The sequence below is a fragment of the Schistocerca americana genome, chromosome 2, assembly GCF_021461395.2.
Source record: "Schistocerca americana isolate TAMUIC-IGC-003095 chromosome 2, iqSchAmer2.1, whole genome shotgun sequence".
In the NCBI taxonomy this organism is placed as follows: domain Eukaryota; kingdom Metazoa; phylum Arthropoda; class Insecta; order Orthoptera; family Acrididae; genus Schistocerca; species Schistocerca americana.
The window spans coordinates 539,160,710-539,169,465 of NC_060120.1; the positions used below are offsets into that span (position 1 = coordinate 539,160,710).

At 41.0% G+C, this 8,756-nt stretch overlaps 1 pseudogene; it reads right to left on the reverse strand.

The window, feature by feature from the left end:
• Positions 1 to 8,429: 8,429 nt before the first annotated feature.
• LOC124596803 lies at positions 8,430 to 8,547 on the reverse strand (annotated as a pseudogene).
• Between the last annotated feature and the right edge of the window lie 209 nt (positions 8,548 to 8,756).

The window sequence follows — 8,756 nt, forward strand, 5'->3', positions numbered from 1 at the left end:
TGCTCAGTACGACAGAAATACATAGCCTGGTGCTGCTAGAGTAACTGAAGCTCACTCGACTGCAAGTGGAAAAAGAAGCTATGTTAATGAACTTTCTTAATATAAAGATGAATAATGTAAACAGTTTGCAACCAGAGGACAATGAAAATAGTTTTAATGTATATACCGTTCTGTAGACTGTATTATTCCTTTTGTTGTAGACGATCAGTAGTTTTGTATCTTTTCGTAAATAAAAAATTCAGAATCCTGCATTTTGTATTAGAGCTGCAATTTCTGTCTTCTTTGACGTCCTCTGCGAAGAATATCCGCTTCAGTTAAAGGCTCCTCCTCATTATCACAATCTTCATGTAAATCCTGTGCCGTGTCTTCAAAATCTTCACCCTGTTGATGTTTCGCAACATTATGCGGTATAAAGCAGCAAGCTATTATAGTTGGAACATTTGGTAAGGCAACTCTACACATATACTGTGAAACAAGAAACCGCCTCTTCAGCTAACCAAAGCAACCCTCTATCACAACTCTTTCTTTTTTTTAAAGGTTTATGAATGACTTAAGTTGGATTATGAAAGAGGTTCATCAGCCAGAATTCTAGGCCATACCCCTCATCACCCAAAAGAACAGTGTTCTTACATTCACTCATCACTTTCCAGACACTTAAATTTCTCCATATTCGATTGTCATGTACTGACCCGGGCCAGCTAGCGTTAATGTCTGTTCCTTCACATTGCATGTAGCCTGCACATTTATACTAGCAAAACCCTTTCAGTTGATATATTCGTCGCCAAATTGCACAGGTTTTGGAATTCGCACATGTGTACAGTCAATTACACCAATAGCACTTCGAAATTTACATTCTTGTAGCCACTTATTTTTAGCCGCAGTAATATCATGTGTTGATGACGGAATCTTGATCCACAAATCAGCTTTTTCCATTATCTTTTTAGAAACACTACTCATTGTTTTATTCACTGTAGTTTGATGAATTCTCATTTATTCTGCTATTCCAGACTGGAATTCTTCACCAGCTACATACCGAAGGAAATCTTCATCTTCTGTTCCGACGATAGTGCTCCACTTCTTCTTTCCTTGTCTCTGTCAGAAAATGCTTTGCAATCCACTTAACATTTTCTTCGTTGAAACGATACAGAGTTTTTGCATGCTTCCAGGTGGATATCGACGTGGTCTGTAGCATTTTTCGCGGCGTAAACGTGCTGCTATTTGAGCCGAATCTGCACTCTGCAAACGTGAACCTGCTACTAACCAGCCTTCAAGCTTTACATGCAATTGCTTCCAGAATGAAGTCAGAGCTTCTCTTTATTCTTACAGTTCATCTAATACCGAAGCAAGAACTCAAGGGGGAAGCAAAAGCTTTCATTGTCCTTTTTGTTCCCACAAGCAAAAGCTCTTGCTTCACATATTATTAATAAATTCCGAAGTTTTAGCTTCAAAATTCGAAGGAAAAGCATTTGCTGCACTTTATTCTTACGGCCCCAGGGGTAGTGCTGTGTGTGTGTGTGGTACAGGTTAATGTGCCGGTGCGATGCGTGCGGTCTTTATACGACACACGTGCTGTGAGCTACGTTGCGTACAGTATGTCTGTCTGGTAGTCAGGGGCGAACGCTGTTTATCATCCGCTGCGTGTTCCGGTATGCAACAGACAACGGGTATGTTTGCAAGAATGCGGCATAACTGCATGTTCCATTACATTGAGACTGGAGGTCATCGTTTTGAACAGTTACTATGATCGACGTAGTTATGCGCCCTATGCTGTGTATGCCCATAACACAATAAGCTTGCATTTCCGACCATTGATTCCCTATCTTAATATAATAGGGTTTGGACCCACTATCACCTGTCTCAATTTGACCCAAAAGGTTTTCAACACCCTGTATATGTACAAAAAATAAGTTACTTCTTGTTTCTGAGTCTGACTGGGTAAGTCAACTGACAGGTCGGGAAATGGTTGGGGCAGACCACATACAATAGTATATGTTCTAAAGAACTATATGGGACAGGATTCACAAGAGATGGCACAGTAAATTATCACAATAAGCACATGCGGATAGATGCAAATCTCTGAGCAATCAAGGAGGCGAGTCATCAGGATCACTTCAGTATCAGTGTGTGGACAGGAATATGACAGTTTCATAGGGCCATAAATTTTACCAAACAAATTAACGGCTGCTATGTATTACAGATTTCTGCACAATGAACTACCAGAGGTACTGGAAAACGTTACCCTTGTGGAAAGAAAGACTGTGAAACGTCCCCTTTGAACAATTATACACGACCGTGCTTAAACTGACACACAATATTTTAGGCGCAACGCAATCTGACTTTCAAAAATCCCTACAAAAGAATGGCCCTGACTAACATTAACCTATACCTTTCACAAATCACTTACCTCACATTAGTGAAATGCTTTGCGTCTAAATATCTTAGTTCAAAAATGGTTCAAATGGCTCTGAGCACTATGCGACTTAACTTCTGTGGTCATCAGTCTCCTAGAACTTAGAACTACTTAAACCTAACTAACCTAAGGACATCACACACATCCATGCCCGAGGCAGGATTCGAACCTGCGACCGTAGCAGTCGCGCGGTTCCGGACTGAGCGCCTTAACCGCGAGACCACCGCGGCCGGCATATCTTAGTTATTACGCTTTTTGCCGTGATGAAGAAAGTACTGTGCTGTAACGTATTGTTGTGCTACGGAAAAGGCAGTCTCATTGTAGCTATACCACAAAAGTTACTACTAAAACATGTTCTACTTTCCAGAATAATACAGAAAAACTGTGCAGATATAAAACAGAAACACCACAAAAGCAACATTGTAAATTGTCACTCACTAGTAGCGTCGTGATAAAATCGTGTAGCTGTGACATAAACTAACCACTGTGTCATCTGGTATCTCACAGAAAGCACTTTAATTCAGAATGTATTTTCAAGTAAACCAAAATGTTGCATTAAAATCTCATTAGCAGTACTGGTAAATGTTCTAAGTATGTGAGCCGTATATTCGTTACGTAATCGTGCAACTAGCAAGGAAGAATGTACAAATAACAACACTGTCGTCTGTTCACTATAACAATGCATTTGTAATTACTTGTCTAAGTTCCCTAGGTTCTTGAATGGATAGTTAACTTTAGAACATAGTTGCATGTTAACAGTTTGTAAGTGTGACAAAGAGTACCAGTAACGTGAAGTGAAAGATTTTATGGCAAAGACTAAGTTAAAAGGCAGATTATCTCTCAGTAATTGGTTTTACACGTGAAATATGGTGTAAACCTCTACTCTTCCTCGTATGCAGAATTTCAGTTTCAACGTAATTATCATGTGGTATACGTCGGTAAGGAATACTGGAATTTATCTCAAGATTAGCTTATGTTATTTTTCTGAAGCCCAGCTGGCGCACGTGGCTGCCTGCGGTGCGAGTCATTGTCTGTTTCTTTGTTGGCGCGCATCGTTATTGGGATTTGGAGACCTAACTTCTACAAATACACCTTGTCGAGAGGGCCCTGCTCTGTTTGAATCCCGCCAGTTCTGATGCAATTCAGGTCTGTCGTTACTATCATATCGTCTGTTGTCATGTCGTTAGATTCCACAGTTTCTTTCTTATCGGTCACGTGGTGGATAATTTCTCCCTGAATCGTAACTGCACGCTGAACTGTTGCGTCTGAAGTTATTCTGTCTCCCATGATAATAATAGTTCTGGTTGCCAAATTGGCTGTTTCCCTGATTGTGTCTGTGATAGTCACTACCACAGAGAGGTGATCTTTCCCTGTAATTATTAGTACTCTGTCAACGGTTGTCATACGGGTGGTGTCTGTTTTGGTCACGATTTGTGTTGTGAGAATAGCCTTGTCGTATCCAGTTATTATTTCTTTCATCGCGGAATTGCGACGGGTGCGACCTGTAATTGTTGTGTTCCTGCTTTCGCGTTCCGCGATTGTCTGTCAATTTCTAATATTTGATTAAGCAAATGCGGATGAGTTCTGAGGGGCTGTATGGGTTTGACAGGTACTGATTCTTGTGCAAAATGTCTTCAAAATATTTCACGGGACTGGAAAATTCAGATTGTTCGAAATGTTTCATCATTATGATGCTATGTTTTACTCGGTCTTGTGTAGCTTGAGACCAATATGCTGAGAGGAAGGCATGGTAAAATTCTGCTTCACTGTGGCAATCGTGAATGACCGATCGCATTCTTACAGCTGGTTCATTCTCTAAATAGCCACACATAAATTCTAATCTGTGCTCTAATGACCAGTTGGGAGGAAAACAATGAGAGATTTTATGGAGCCACGCTTGTGGATGAATGTCGTTGCCAGAATTCTTAAATGTTTTAAATTTACGTGTAGTAATGAACAGCTTATAGTCAAAATAATCATGTCGGCGGGTCGCATATCGGTCATTGTTACGTCGTTTCGGCGGTTCCATTTCAAAATTCGGTGCACCTTGCCAATTTCTTTCATAATTTCTGAAATGCGCTGTGTTATTATTTTGTGGCTGTTCCGTATTTCTATGTCCCTCTTCCCGTATTGGGGCGCGAGTGTCCTCTGAAATACGTAATTCTTGTATTACCTGTGTCAGCTGATCTTGTACTTCCCGGATTTCTCTTTGGTGTTGCGTATTAATTTGATTCTGATTTTGTTTGAATTTCCTAATTTGTTCGCACTCTTCTGTGTCATTAAAGACTACCGGTTTTGGGTCATTCAGATTATCATCTACTTTCGTAGATAAATTATTTAGCTGATCCGAAAGTTCAACTACTTTCTCTGATAATGAACTAATTTCCTTCATGTGTCTTTCGGAACCAATTTTCAGAGTATCTACTGTGTCCTTTAGGTTTTCCTGAGTTTTTGCAAGTTGCGTAACCGAATCGGTAGATGCAACTGAGTCAATTTTAGCTTGCAAGGTCTCATGATTTTCATGAACAATACTTTGCAGTTCTTTTATGGCTGCTTCTTGATTCTGTATGCATTTTCATGCCGCGAAAAATAGGTTGGAAATGCTCACAAATTTGTGTTTTTACGTCATTACAGACTTTTTGACATTTCGATTCGATTTTATGTAACTCAGTGGTTAAATCTTTACGTGTTTGTTCATGCGTGGTGTGAAGATCTTGTTCCATTGCGTCTAACTGTTGCTGTGTCTGTCTCTGGTGTTGTTCCATTGTGTCTAACTTTTGAAGATTTTGTCCCATTTGTTTCTGATTTTGTTCAAACGTTGTGTCTAACTTTTATAGCCTTTGTCCCATTTGTTGCATTAACTGTTATAACAATGCACTGGTGTCTGAAACATGTTCCTCAGTGCTTTTCGGCAGTGAAGTTGCACCGGCAACATTCACATTTTGAAAAACAGAAAATGTGTCTTGACTTATTTGAGAAAACGGTGAGGACCCAAAACCTGAATCTACAGTATTTGCAAGATTGTGTCCTGTCGTTTCGGATTCCTGAGGCGAACTGTTGCTGACCGATCGATCGATAATGCTTCCCTATTCACTAATTGTTTCACTGTCTACACCATTATTTGCCGCCCGCTCCATTTCCCTATGCACAATTACCAAATTACTACTTTGAACATTAGTTAATTCATTGCTCGGTGGCGCTAACACACTTCTTTCGTCTTCACTGTCATTTCTCAGTTTACTTTGGAGCCTAGTATTGCGTTTTTCTCATGCCATTATTGTCACAATAACACAGAAAAACAATTTGAAGAGCAAAATAAGAAAACACATTAACATAGCACTGAAAATAATGTCTAGTTAATTGCTAGCGCAGTTGCGAAATACTTGGTGCAAATCTACATGCATGCCACAACAACAATGAAAGACTGCAACTACAAAGGAGATTCTCTCTACAATTACGCACTAGCAATAAACAATAGCTACACTAATTACACGAAGTACAAGAAAAAAAATCAGAAGATTCCAGTGAGGTATCCTCGGCTAAGGGTCGACATATGAAACGTCCCCTTTGAACAATTATACATGACTGTGCTTAAACTGACACACAATATTTTGGGCGCAACGCAATCTGACTTTCAAAAATCCCTACAAAAGAATGGCCCTGACTAACATTAACCTACACCTATCACAAATCACTTACCTCACAAAAATCTTCGTTACTCGAACTACTGCAATACAGCGAGCGCCACTACTGCCAGCTAAATAAAAGATTCAAACTACGGAAGGCACTAACTACTGATAGGCATAGTTAGCAAATGAAAGATTTTATAGAGAACAAACAATGTATTTACCTTAATAGTGTTGAAAAATCATAATATACATAGCAGTTCATGACATCCAGTCTTACAAATTTCAAAACTCCATTTCTCTCCCCACATCCACCACTGCTGGCGGCTCACCTCCAACTGCGCAACGCTACGCGCTGTTCACATCCAGCTGCCGCTGCCCAACACTACAATGGCAGACAACAATGCAAACTAGCCACAGGCTGCACACAGCACAGCCAGTGATTTTCCTACAGAGCGCTATGTAACGTTGCCAATAAGAAAACATAAACAGCCTACTTACAATTGTGGTAAAGACAACAACGACTGTAGTTTATGTATGTCGCGGCACAAACCTATTTTCGACGGATCGTGCCACAGTACGTCACCTCAAAGTTTCATGCACGATGTATTGGCCATGGACTTCTACTAGATAACGCAAAATAGGTAGTTAAAGCTCGAGTTGGTAACATATAAAGTGTTGTCATTAAATCGTCGAATTATGAAACATTCTCTCCCGGGCATCCATAACTTCCCTTTAATTTTAATCGTTAAGGAACTCCCTCCTCTGATTCAAAAGGCACATTCTTTCTTCATACAAGTTACAGATGAAGCCGTTGCTTGCTGTAGTATTTAACTTTTCTGACTGTAGTACCAAATGGCCATACATAATGCCAGTAATGTGTCCGCAAAGAGCTAAGTTTACTAATGTGGTTGCACCCACGCCATGTTGAATCATACTGTGATTGTCGATGTAGCGAAACAAATATTGCTCCAAGAATTGTACCATAATACCTGTCCAACTTCATTCGGGTTGTCTATTTGGGTACATCTAATTGTATACAAGACCACGAGTGTGTATTTGACAGTAAACAAAGCCTACAAATGTTCAAAATGCTCAAATGTGTGTGAAATGGTATGGGACTAAACTGCTAAGGTCATCAGTGCCTAAGCTTACACACTACCTAACCTAAATTATCCTTAGGACAAACACACACACTCATGCCCGAGGGAGGACTCTAACCTCCACCGGGATCAGCCTCCCAGTCCATGACTGCAACGCCTTTTTTTTTGGAGTGTTTACATTTATTGAAAAGAAATAAAGTAGTTTTATTCTGTTTTCTTTGCCCGTGCCTTTTTGACACGGAGTGGTTTCTGAGAACGTAGAACATCACTAGCCCTGTGCAGTGCAGCCTTCCTTATGTCACTCCTGAACCTTTTATTGTTTAGAATCCTCTTCAACTTGTACAGGGAGCGTCGAGGTCCTGCTTTCATTGTCTTTTTACAACTGATTTTGCAGATTTGTGCGAGACTTTAAACTTATTGCATACAACAGTGAAGCTGTTGCTATCTGGAGCAGCAACTACTCCAACACTCTTCCGGTGAATCAATGCACTGAACCGATACGAACTGACATTAATAACTTTGTTTGGCTCCGTACTGAATGGTTTGTTGATGTTCCTTTTCTTCAGGAGGTATGCGTTGTTGTTCCGGATAATCATCCATGATAAATGAGAAGACATTTTACTTCACACGTGATTAATAGATACGATAATCCCAATTGCATGAAAAACACCATGTGGTACTATCATCCATAGTACCATTAGGTACTATTACAACAGAACTTGTTTACAACTGTTTACTTATAAAACTTGTAACGCGCCCCTGACCGCTCGGCTATTCCCGCGCGGCAAACAAAGCCTACGTTGTACAGCCTCTTACCTAACCTGTGTGTGACCTTAAAAAGCGGTATTGTTTCTATGATTTCCAGTTGAAACTAGTATACGCATTACGAAGTAACAAGTAACCGAAAAGAAGCAAAGGGAAAATTTACCTTAATTCAAGGGCACCCAATCTTTTAGGTTACCTGAGCCACGTCGGAAGAAGACGAATATTTTTGGGCCGCAAGTAATATACTTAACACCAGAAACAAAGTATCGTGTAGCGGGAGTTTCAGACTGAAAATAGTCAGTTTATCGTAAGTTTACATAACCACTCCGTCTGTAGGCCACAAGTGGCCCATCGGGTCCATCCGACCGTCGTGTCATCCTCAGAGGAGGATGCGGATAGGAGGGGCGTGGGGACAGCACACCGTTCGCCCAGTCGTTATGATGGTATTCTTGACCGAAGCCGCTACTATTCGGTCGAGTAGCTCCTCAATTGGTGGCATCACGAGGCTGAGTGCACCCCGAAAAACGGCAACAGCGCATGGCGGCCTGGATGGTCACCCATCCAAGTGCTGATCACGCCCGACAGCGCTTAACTTCGGTGATCTCACGGGAACCGGTGTATCCATTGCGGCAAGGCCATTGCCATAAATTTACATAAACGGACCTTTTGTTTTATTTACTGGTCGTGTGACGAATGCTTACTTCTTGTGCCGCTGTGATACTTGCTTGGGGTCGATTGCCGCAAGACTGCTCGTCTCCTGCCACTGAGTGACTCAGCCAGTAGAACTGCGGCCGTTGGCAAGGCCAACTACACGATCACTTCGATCCGGAGTTGCGTCTCTTTAATAACAGC